We start from the raw sequence: 12952 nt of genomic DNA, 5'->3' as shown, positions 1-12952 counted from the left end.
TACCCCTGAAAAATATAGAAAAATAGGTGCAGGAGAAGGCCATTCGGCCCTTCGAGCCAGCACCACCATTCAATATGATCATGGCTGATCATCTAAAATCGGTACCCCGTTCCTGTTATTTTCCCCATATCCCTTGATTCTTTTAGCCCTAAGTGCTAAACCTAACTCTCTCTTGAAAACATCCAGTGGATTGTTCTCCGCTGCCTTCTGCGGCAGAGAATTCCACAGATTCACAACTCACTGGGTGAAGAAGTTTTTCCTCATCTCAGTCCTAAATGGCCTACCCCTTATTATTAAACTGTGACCCCTGGTTCTGGACTCCCCCAACATCGGGAACATTTTTCCTGCATCTAGCCTGTCCAATCCTTTAAGAATTTTATATGTTTCTATAAGATTCCTTCTTATCCTTCTAAATTCCAGTGAATGCGAGCCCAGTCGACCCATTCTTTCTTTCAAAATCTTTTTATTAGTTTTTTTTCAAAAACAAAAACAAAACAAAAAATATTGATAAACATAACAATGATACATAGGGATCAGAATTACATTAATAACAGGTAGAAGCTAAATACGAGTCCAGCGTCAAAATGCACATTGAGTATAGACCTCCCGGTCTCTATGTAAATATAGTTAAGTGTTTAAAAGAGAACTTGTGTATATGTAAAACAAAAAGATAAACAAATCCATTCTTTCATCACATCTCCACACCTAACCATTAAGACTTTGAAAATATATGGCGTCTAGTTAAAAACGAGGCCCCATGAGCAGATGACATCTTCATTCATAAAACCACAACCTCTGTGCATGGACTTCTTTGAACTCACTCACAAAAGATTTTGACTCCATCAATTGAAAGATGCTGTAGTCTTCTCAATTTGGCTGAAATTGATCTTAGAAATTCAAGTCCACCTTGGGTCTTCTGTGATTTAACTGAATAATTTTCAGAAGATTCAACCTTAGTGCAGATTGGTGTTTGACTAAGCTGTGTTATCACCCCAACACTTTTCCCAATCTTTCAGAAATTGATGGCACTGTTAGTGGAGCTGCCACCTCCTAGTTCCAATAATCCAGGTTCAATCCGGATTTAATTCAACCTCTTTCATAATAGGTTACCAGGTGGAGAGAGGAAAAAAATGGAAAAGGACACAACGTGTTGGAATAACTCAGTATGTCAGGCAGCATCCCTGGAGAACATGAAAAGGTGATGTTTTGATTTGGGCCCCTTCATCCAACAATTAGTGGATATGCTTATGATCTCCTTAGAAAAACTATAATTTTTATTCACTTACGGGAAAATTGAGCCTAAAATCGAGAAGGAGTATTTGGGATACAATTGAGGATCTTGAGTCCATGCATTGTGAACACACCAAATCCCAGCATAAATGACAGAAAAGTACCTCCATAATAAATTTCCACCCGCTCCTTCAAGCATCTTTTATTGCACATTGTCCATATCAGCCACCTAAAAGACCATAGAACAAGAGAAGCCAAATTATTATTGATCCTAAAGAACTGTTAAAGAAGCACAGTGGTGCAGCGGTAGAGTTGCTGCTTTCTTGTGTTCCAACATGTACTGAAGATAGACACAAAAAGCTGGAGTAACTCAGCAGGACAGGCAGCATCTCTGGAGAGAAAGTGATGTTTTGGGTCAAGACCCTGCTTCCTACTGTACTTCTGTCACCAATGAATAAGCTCCACATTACAAACAATTTATATGACTAAAGCTTGTCCACCCAGGGTCTATAATCTGGTGATGCCTGGTGTGCGCATATGTCCTGTGTTTATTCAGAATGCATATTCAAAAGGCCATTTTATTAGAGAGCATTATAATCAAACTCAACAAAGAAGTGCCACCAGGACATTGTGTCTTAAAATGAGAAAATAAGACCAAAGCTAAATTGCTCAAAATTAGCAACCAATTGTTATTTTTCTTAAAGACAATACTTCAAATAACTTTCCAGCTAAACACCCGTTAAACCACCATTTTTTTATTTTAAAATATGTCCAGTTCAATTTAAAAAGTGGTTTATTATACACTTCTCTAGCTTAGAATTTAAGTGTATTTGTTTGACTGAATTCAAATAAACTATTAATTGCATCAAATGATGAACTGGATAGTAAGCAAACACATAGAATATATTTGATAATAGTGTTGCTTTGGGGAACTCCCAACTCTTCACTCTCCAACCCTTCTAGAAGGTAACATCCGGTGGCGTTGGTGCTAGCTGCCTCCGCCTTCAGTCCGGTATCTTTTTGTTTTTTTGTTATGTTGAAGTGCGTTTTTTGTGCGGTTTTTTAATGTCTTTATGTGGGGGAAGAGGGTACGGTAAGGGGGATTCCGTCCTTCAGTCGCTTCCTGGAGAGAACGCGACTAATATTCGAGTCGAGTCCTAGTCCTCGCCCCCCCCCCCCCTACTGGATTGGCGCGGCCTTTCCTGCTGGGACCGACCAGAGCTCGAGCAGCGGCGGCGCAGCGCTGGATACATCGTGGGGCGGGCGATGCCTTACTGGGGATCTTCGTTTGTAGCTCCGGAGTGCTGGGCCTGCTGCACCGACATCGCGGAGCTGTGGTTCGCGGAGCTCCCAACGCGGGCGGCGCTGACCAACATCGCGGAATCCTGCGACTCCGCCCGACTCGGCCTGTGGACTCGGGGGCAGTGGACTCCGGTGGGAGGTGGCTGATCTGGGGGTCCGGGCTGCTGAGGATGTTCTCCGTTGGGGTTCGGCGTCGGTGTTCCATCATCCCGGCGTAAGGGCCAGAGCCCGTGGCGGCGACTGCGGGTGCTCGGGAGGCCCCGACCACGGGTAAACATCTGGGAAGATCGGCAGGGAGGCTGGCTGGACTATGGTACCTTCCTCAACTTTGGTGCGACTGTGGGGTTATGTTGTGTCGTGGACTTATGTGTTTGTGCTTTTTTTAAAATATATTTTATTTATTTATTATTTATTTTTATGTTACTTGACTGTAAGGAAAATCCATTTCGTTGTCTCTTATGAGATCATGACAATAAATTGAATACAGTACAATACAACATTTGCATTGTGACTTACCAAAAAGGTCACGTCTGAAGACTCAAATAACTATTTAATAGGAAATATAGAGAAAATATTAGTAATATTCAGCAGATGAAAGTATCAATGGACAAACTGACAGGGTTTAACATCTCTAATTCAACAGAAGCCCTGAATATTCCACCATTAAAAAAAACCCAGAGATTGATAATCCATAATACTCTGGAGACATAAGAGTCAACAGATGCTGGAATCTGGAATAGAGAACAAATACTGGAGGAACTTTTTTTAATGGTTATTGCTAAAATACTCCATGCCTTCCTGTTAATAAGCTTTCTTGTGGAAACTAAACGCAGACATGGCTCCTCGTAGAATGTGATAAATGTGTTCAAGAAAGCTTCCTTAATCAAAATATTGAGGGCCCTATGAGATAGGGTGCAACACTGGACCTCTTATGGAGTGGGGTAGGTAACGTGACTGAAATATCAGTGGGGGAGTACTTTGGGATCAGTGACCATAATTCGTTGATATATTCATTGTCTTTCTGTAGAGCCATGAGAGATGGAGTGATATCTATCATCTCTAGCCATGGAATTAGGTTTTTTTAAGACTGGAGCTTGCTAATGTTGTACCGTTATTTTAGAAGGGCAGCAAGGACAAGCCATGAAACTACAGCTATTGTGCTGGAGTGGTGGGAAAGTTGTCGAAGTGGATTCTGAGAGGCAGGATCTACCAGCATTTGTATAGGCAAGGAATGATGGTCAGCATGGCTTTGTGTGCGAGAAATTGTGTCATACAATCTGAGAGTTTTTGAAGAGATCACCATGAGGACAGGGCAGCGGATGTTACCTATATGGACTTTAGCAATGCATTTGATAAAGTCCTGCATAGCAGACTAGTCTAGAAATTTAGATCGCATGGATCCAAGGTGAGCTAGCCATTTCAAATGTTGCAAGTGTTTCATTGTTGTGTTTTGGTACATATGACAATTAAACACTTTTGACTCTCTTTCCGACTTGATGTTGAGTGCAATAGTTGGGACATCATAATGCAGCTGTCCAATGGTGAGACCACACTTGGTGTACCATGTGTAATTCTGGACATTCAAGTACAGGAAGGATATTATTAGGACGGAAAGGGTACAGAAGAGATTCACCACGATGGTGCCTCGACTTGCTGGCTTGAGTTACAGGGTGAGACGGGATAGTCTCCTTCAAGTGTGGGAAGTTGAGTGCTGAACTTATTAAAATATACAAGATCATGGTGGACATGGATAAAGTGAACGCTAATAATATTTTTCCTAGTTAGAGGATTCTAAAACTGGAGGGTATGGGTTCAAGGTGAGAGGGGAGCCATTTAAGAGAAACCCCAGGGGCAATCTTTTCACTCAGAAGTTAGTCCATATCTGAAATGAACTGCAAGGAAGCTATAGAAGGATTTTCAAAAGACTTAGACAAACATATAGATACGAAAGGTTTATAGGAATTGGGGAAAATGGGACAAGGCCAGAATGCCAACTTAGTTGGTGTGGACAGGTTGTGGCATAGGGCCTGTTTCCATGCTGTGTATCTCTATGACTCTAGGATTTAACGTACTGAGAGTGCCATTGAATCCATTCCGTGATGCAAAATATCCATCTGGTCTTATAGTAACATAAAGGTGCAGGACCTCAACATCTCTCATCAGCTAGAGTACCCTAAACCTGTCAGCCTTGCCCTTCACCCTAATAGGAACATGCTACCCCTGAAAATTATAGAAAAATAGGTGCAGGAGAAGGCCATTCAGCCCTTCGAGCCAGCACCACCATTCAATATGATCATGGATGACCATCTAAAATCGGTACCCCGTTCCTGTTATTTTCCCCATATCCCTTGATTCTTTTAGCCCCAAGTGCTAAACCTAACTCTCTCTTGAAAACATCCAGTGGATTGTCCTCCGCTGCCTTCTGCGGCAGAGAATTCCACAGATTTACAACTCTCTGGGTGAAGAAGTTTTTCCTCATCTCAGTCCTAAATGGCCTACCCCTTATTATTAAACTGTGACCCCTGGTTCTGGACTCCCCCAACATCGGGAACATTTTTCCTGCATCTAGCCTGTCCAATCCTTTAAGAATTTTATATGTTTCTATAAGATTCCTTCTTATCCTTCTAAATTCCAGTGAATTTCCAGCCCAGTCGACCCATTCTTTCTTTCAAAATCTTTTTATTAGTTTTTTTTCAAAAACATAAAACAAAACAAAAAAATATTGATAAACATAACAATGATATTGATACATAGGGATCATAATTACATTAATAACAGGTAGAAGCTAAATACGAGTCCAGCGTCAAAATGCACATTGAGTATAATAATAAATTTTATATTTAATGGGCGCCTTTCATACAAAATCTCAAGGACACCTTACATAGTAAAACATATAATCAGAATAAAATAAGTAATAAAGACATCACAGAGACACAAATTAAAAACAGAATTCATTCCAAAAACAGAAAATCAAAAACACAGTGTGAAGAGAGAGCAGCGGCAACCAATTCGTGCCAGCGTCCACTCTCTCTTCACGGCAGCCATCTTGGACACAGACTTACAGGATTACATTAGACAAAAAAATCATCCCCCCACAATGGATACCGCTGTGGAGGAAGGCACAATGTCCAGTCCCCATCCCCAGTTCACCCCAAAGTCAGGCCTATTGAGGCCACCGCAATTGCCTCTACGGAGGCCCGATGTTCCTGGCCGTTCTCACCGGGTGGTCTTGCCCCGGCGTCGGGAGAGTCCTCTCGGCGGCTGGGCCACCTGGAACGGCCGCTTCCTAGCTTGAGACCGCGGCTTCCGGAGCCGACAAGGACGCACCGAGTTGGAGCTCCTAGGCTCCCGATGTTAAAGCCGGCGCCGCCCTCTCCGCTCCGCAGACCCGCAGCCCGGGGATGTTGCTCTCGCCGGTCCAGCTCACCAGAGCTCCAGCGCGTCGCTCCAGCGCGGCGACCCAGGCAAGGCATCGCCCGCTCCGCGATAGCGCTCCAACACTGTGCCGCCACCGAGGCCAAGCTGCTGGGCGGTGCCCGCCAGGAAACGGCGCTCCAAGCCCGCTGGTAGGCCACGAGGACGGGTCAGCGGGCAGCCCGGAGAAAAAGCTGCCACACCGACCAGGTAGGGACCTAGAAATAAAGTTGAGACCTACCCCCCACATTAAAAAGTCCATATCCCCTACAAACGAAAAACAGGACTCACTAAAAACTATAAAAAAATAGAGACCGGGAGTATAGACCTCCCGGTCTCTATGTAAATATAGTTAAGTGTTTAAAAGAGAACTTGTGTATATGTAAAACAAAAAGATAAACAAATCCATTCTTTCATCACATCTCCACACCTAACCATTAAGACTTTGAAAATATATGGCGCCTAGTTAAAAACGAGGCCCCATGAGCAGATGACATCTTCATTCATAAAACCACAACCTCTGTGCATGGACTTCTTTGAACTCACTCACAAAAGATTTTGACTCCATCAATTGAAAGATGCTGTAGTCTTCTCAATTTGGCTGAAATTGATCTTAGAAATTCAAGTCCACCTTGGGTCTTCTGTGATTTAACTGAATAATCTTCAGAAGATTCAACCTTAGTGCAGATTGGTGTTTGACTAAACTGTGTTATCACCCCAACACTTTTCCCAATCTTTCAGAAATTGATGGCACTGTTAGTGGAGCTGCCACCTCCTAGTTCCAATAATCCAGGTTCAATCCGGACTTAATTCAACCTCTTTCACAATAGGTTACCAGGTGGAGAGAGGAAAAAAATGGAAAAGGACACAACGTGTTGGAATAACTCAGTATGTCAGGCAGCATCCCTGGAGAACATGAAAAGGTGATGTTTTGATTCAATTCAATTCAATTCAATTCAAAGCACTTTATTCGTCCCCGAGGGGCAATTTTGGGTTGTCAGCAGCAATACAATAATAAAGAACACACAACCACAATAAAAATGTAACACAAACATCCACCACAGCATTCATCACTGTGGTGGAAGGCACAAAGATTTGGCCAGTCCTCCTCCATTTCCCCCCCGTGGACAGGACCAGAGTCCAGAGTCAGTCCAGGATCGGCTCTTCCTCACCGGAGACCGCGGCTTTAAGTTGTTGTAGGCCGCAGGCTGGCGGTCGAGATTTAAAGTCTCCGCCGCAGCCAGAAGCACCATAGACTGCAGGGCCGGCGGTCGAAGCTCCCCTCCAGGGGTGATGGTAAGTCCATGCCGGCCCCGCGGTAAAAGTTGGCCTTGGGCCGGCAGTGATGGCTTCTTCTTCCCCCGGGTCCCCCACGAGGGATCCCGGGCTGTAGACACCGCACCAGCTGGAGCTCTGCAGACTGCGACTTCAGGCCGCAACTTCAGGCTGCCGGCTGCCCCGGGCCAGCAAAACGGAGCTCTCCCCTCCAGCGAGCCCCAGCGAGGGCTCGCCCGCTCCACGCCGAGAGTCCACGCTGCGCCCGCCGCTGAAGACCCGGGCGCGTCTCCGGAAAAGGCTGCGCCGATCCTTGATGTTAGGCCACGGGGGAGGCGACCTGGAAAAAGTTGCCTCTCCATGGTGGAGGCGACCTAAGGTTTCCCCCTTACCCCCCCACACCACCCCCCACACAAAACACACCGAGAAACACAAAATACATACTTTAAAACATACTAAAAAATAAGAAAAAGTTGAAAAAAACTGACGCGCTGCTGACAAGGCAGCCGCCAGAGCAGCGCCCCCTAAAGATCCTCGGGCCCCTTCATCCGACAATTAGTGGATATGCTTATGATCTCCTTAGAAAAAATATAATTTTTATTCACTTACGGGAAAATTGAGCCTAAAATCGAGAAGGAGTATTTGGGATACAATTGAGGATCTTGAGTCCATGCATTGTGAACACACCAAATCCCAGCATAAATGACAGAAGAGTACCTCCATACTAAATTTCCACCCGCTCCTTCAAGCATCTTTTATTGCACATTGTCCATATCAGCCACCTAAAAGACCATAGAACAAGAGAAGCCAAATTATTATTGATCCTAAAGAACTGCTGAAGAAGCACAGCGGTGCAGCGGTAGAGTTGCTGCTTTCTTGTGTTCCAACATGTACTGAAGATAGACACAAAAAGCTGGAGTCACTCAGCAGGACAGGCAGCATCTCTGGAGAGAAAGTGATGTTTTGGGTCAAGACCCTGCTTCCTACTGTACTTCTGTCACCAATGAATAAGCTCCACATTACAAACAATTGATATGACTGAAGCTTGTCCACCCAGGGTCTATAATCTGGTGATGCCTGGTGTGCGCATATGTCCTGTGTTTATTCAGAATGCATATTCAAAAGGCCATTTTATTAGAGAGCATTATAATCAAACTCAACAAAGAAGTGCCACCAGGACATTGTGTCTTAAAATGAGAAAATAGGAAATGCATATCTCCTGAGGTCAAGATCATACTCGACATAGATTTGTGACTTGAAAGCTGCAGGATGGCATGTGGTCACTCTTTGCATGCTGTTCCAGAAGAGGATCTACTATTATTCATCACAATGACTCAATTCTTTTACTTGTCTATGATTGTACTCATGATATGATTTGACTGGATAACACAAAACAAACCTTTTCGCTGTATCTTGGTACATGTGACAATAATCCAAAATAAACTGATCTTTCATAAATTCAGACTGTTCAGCAGCAAACCAAAATGGTAACCCAGATTAATTTAACCTCACCAGCCCAAAGACATTGTGACCAATTATAATATCAAATCTATTAACTTGACAATAAACGCAGCTTGCCATTAGATTTTGTGAGTAACAAGGAAGTATAAACACCAACTGCAATTATATTTAAGTAATGGTTGTGTTTCAACTCTTTAAGCACGGCATCAGTCATTAATTACTTGTGAATAGCAGTAATATATTTTTTGTTTGGAAATGACTAACAAAACCTGCTTCCTCAAATGTTAGCTGTTTGCCACCAGTGAAGGTATAAAATCATTGTAAAGGTGAGGGAAAATAGGACAATTTTATATTTTGTTAATCTTTTGAGACTTCCTGTTGAAAATTATGCTTTTATGAATCTCAGATGAAAATGGATCACTTTTTTTATGTTTTACCTGTTGATAGATTCATCATGTTTCTGTGGTGGATGTTCCAATTTCCTACTGTAGGCCTGATGAAAGTTGAATGGAAATCTTGAAGAAATAGCAAGAACAGATCCTCCTGATTTTTTTTCCCTCTGGAGTTGCAGCATGTAATAGGAAGGTCTTTCTGCCTCATCTCACGTGTAACGAGTGATCATGATAAATAGCTTGTCAATGGTAGCTCCCTGCCGAGGATCATATATAAAAGTGGCTGATTGCTACAGAAGTGTTCTCCCAACAAGGGTTTGTCAGAAAAATGAGGGGACATTTTAAATAAATTGAGATATATAATTGATTATAAAAGAGCAGGATAGAGCAGAAACATGGTGGAATGGAATGTCCAGCATAATTATATTCTAAAAGTACTCCTGCAATTTAGACTAATGTGGGGAATCAAGGATTTTGAGAAAGGTATTTGACCATTTGAACTTATACTTTGCAAAGGGATTTTACAATTTGCAATTAATACCAATTCTTTGGTATTCCCCCACTATCCTCCAGTCAATTGTCACATCACATGTTGCAGACTCACCTATGTTCTAACCGTTTGACACACAGTTTAAACACCACACCTGGCATTTTCAGCTATTTCATTTTTATTGATAATGAAGGATGAAATATAATAAGCTGAACAATGTGGATTGAGCACAATATGCTTTATGATTAGAATTCAGATTTGTTATAAAGGGATACATGAAACCAGCAATTTGGGATCAAACAATGCATGGATTAAATCCTAGAACTTATAGCAATGCAAAGTGCAGTGTTACCATAGTGACAAACTGAAACAAAAATGTTAACACACTGCATGCCTTTTGGTGATCAATAAATCTTTTTACAACATAGTAAACAATTCTAAATGTCTTTATAAAATGAATTTTCTTGTTGAGCTCTAAAGAAGAAACTGTTTGGAAATGTATGACACTTTATTCTTATTGTGCTGTGTTGTTCACGGAACGATTTGGAATTACCAGTGTTTCAGAATCTCAGGAGCACGATTACTTAGGGGTTAATAAGAATTGCCAGGTAAACTCAGCAAGGATTTAAAGCTGCTTTTAGTTTGGGGAAATGTTCACAGTCGTGTGCATTGAGTGAGCAGTTTGGAAGTGAAGCAAGTTAATTGAGCAACAATTGAATTACATATGGAAGGAAGATATTATTAATAATTAGTAGTGTTTTATATGGAGAGTTATTGGTCAGAGGTAAGAAGAAATTTTGCGAAATTTAACGTTATACTTTTTATAAAACCTACTGTATCGGCATGTGTGCCATAATGTTAGAAAATATTCTGGAAAATAATTTGGTCCCAATGTGAGCATCTCACACTTTGTCCTGGTGTATATTGTAGTACATCTGTTATTTTGCAATCAAGGGCTTTGGAGGCTTTCTTAGTGTAAGAGATTACTCTGATGTCTGAATGTTGTTATTTTTCTGAGAAACTTGATTGAGAGTAATGATTGACTGAATAATAAGAGGAAAGATTTTGATTAATTGATTGAATTTCTGGAATAAAGGAAAATGCCAATGTTCAGTAAGGTATAATGCTGTGATCAATCCCTTCTAACCAAATGAAGACTCTCTTTTTGTATATCCCAATTTCCCAAATACAGATTACAAATCCTGTCTAGAAAAGCTTCTTCAAAGTTAATTTATTTGACAACTTGAAGACAGAAGGACTTTCAAATGCTAGAATCTTGTGTAGAACACAAAGTGCTGGAGTGGGTCAGGTAGCATCTCTGAAGATCATCGATATGTGACTTTTTGGGTCGGGATCCTGCGTCAGATCAAACTCTTGGTATTCTTCGTTGACAACTTCGTTGTTTACCCGTTTAGCTTTTTAATCATTAATTGAAAGTGGATATTTATTGCCCATCCCTAATTGCCCATAAAATGGTGATATTCCCTTAGTGCTATTGGGAAGGGAGCCCCAAGATTTGATCTTGACGATAATAAAGCAAAGGCTGTGTATTTTCAAACCAGAATGGGGAATGATTTGGGGCAGAACTTGCAGGTTAATGGGTTTCCCAGCTGACAGTGACACTTCTGAAGTGCAGCTTTTTCAGGAGAATCAGAAGACTCAGACTTCTGAGAGTAATCTGGCAGTGTGATATTCGGGGCGAAGAATAAAATTAACTAGGATATACCAATAATTTGACTGTCCTTCCTAGAATCTATCCTGTGCGAGAGCAAAACTAGGTATCGGTTTTATATCTGATCCAAGAAATGGCACCTCCCGGAGTTTTGTATTCTGGAGTGAGCCTTCAATCCACAGAGTTAAGAATGCTATTATTAACCCACAAATAATGAGCAAACATCCTACCTCATTCACACTTGCAACTGTCTATGATTGTTAGTCTTGTGTAGAACATTCCAGCCTCATCCATAGATGATAATACCCAAAATGATAGAGAATATCCAAAATGGTAGAGCTTTAGAATAAATTAGATTAATAAATTGATGAAAGGTATTGTAACAGTGCAATGTGACGATAAACTGTTTGCTGATATCCAGTTTTGGTTCACCAGTTTCAGATCTCGTGAGAGTGTTGGTGCAAAGATGGTGAAGAGGGAGATTGAGGGAGAATTGCACTAACATTAAGGAGCAATCTGGCAGTTTTAATAGAATATGAGGTTGCGCATTTGGGGTTATTACTACAAAGCTGCAACAACTCAATCAATGGGTGCCTCAGAGGATGCTGTAAGAGACTAAAAAAAATCAGTGTAATCAATTAATGAATTAAGCTTTCAATGTTTAATAAATAAATCAAGTATGTATAACTAACAACATTTTATTTGTTTCATTATCTGCTTTTAAATGCTCAAACATTTCAAGAGTGTTGAGGAAACCATTCAACTAACAGTACAATTATGAACAAGTCAAAGAACTCTCCAATGCTGACAGTGGATGCACATTTAAAAAATAAAAAAGAAGATGTGCTCTTACTGGGTCGACTGGACCATCTGTACCATGGCCATCGTATTGCTCTGTCATCATTACAGCAAGAAAGTACAATTGTAACAGAGGAACTTCAGAATTTGTTAAGACAAAAATCAATACTCCAAAATTTTAAATTAGATGACTTAATTTTGCAATTAAAAACTGTGATTAAGGGAGACAAAGATGAGACTAACTCAGATTGGAATTCAAAGGGAGTTAGAATGAATCCCTTGTTTAGTGGAAAAGGTAAAATAGCTACATCATCAACACAGAATAACCCGCAATCTGGAGAGCAACGTTCAAGTTTGTTGGGTACTTGGGCTGGATTAAATGGGAGAATCAGTCCCAACTCTTTTGTTCATGATGAATTTGACGGAAGGTCATTATCAAAACAATATGTGAAGAGAAGATCTCTCATGTCCTCATCCGCAAGTGCATCTCGTTTTAGAAGATCTATGTCAACCACGTCCCTGCGAAGGGGGAGTACAGATGATGGTGATATCCAGTCTTTGACACATAAAGAATTGCGTCGTATGGCCAGCATTGATAATATTTATCAAAAAGAACTGGAGAGACAGAAGCATGACCGTTTACAGGAACTAGAACAATTCAAGAAATTCATGGATGAGAAAATCAAAGAGAAAATAAACAATTTTATTAAGACGTTAGACATATCTTGAAATAGTGTGGTTATATATATAGATACCTATATCATCGTTGATTATACATTGGAGAAATATATTAGCATTTCCAAATTGAACATATCTCTGCCATAGAGGCTTGAGATGTGATATGTTATTTAGTTTTATTGGCAATGCGTGTGTAATTGAAAGCAGAGTTTGAGCATTACCTGATCTTCTGGCCATCCT

The sequence above is a fragment of the Amblyraja radiata genome, chromosome 5 (assembly GCF_010909765.2).
Source record: "Amblyraja radiata isolate CabotCenter1 chromosome 5, sAmbRad1.1.pri, whole genome shotgun sequence".
Taxonomy (NCBI): domain Eukaryota; kingdom Metazoa; phylum Chordata; class Chondrichthyes; order Rajiformes; family Rajidae; genus Amblyraja; species Amblyraja radiata.
The sequence above is the reverse complement of the archived record's forward strand: the minus strand, read 5'-3'. Positions refer to the sequence as shown.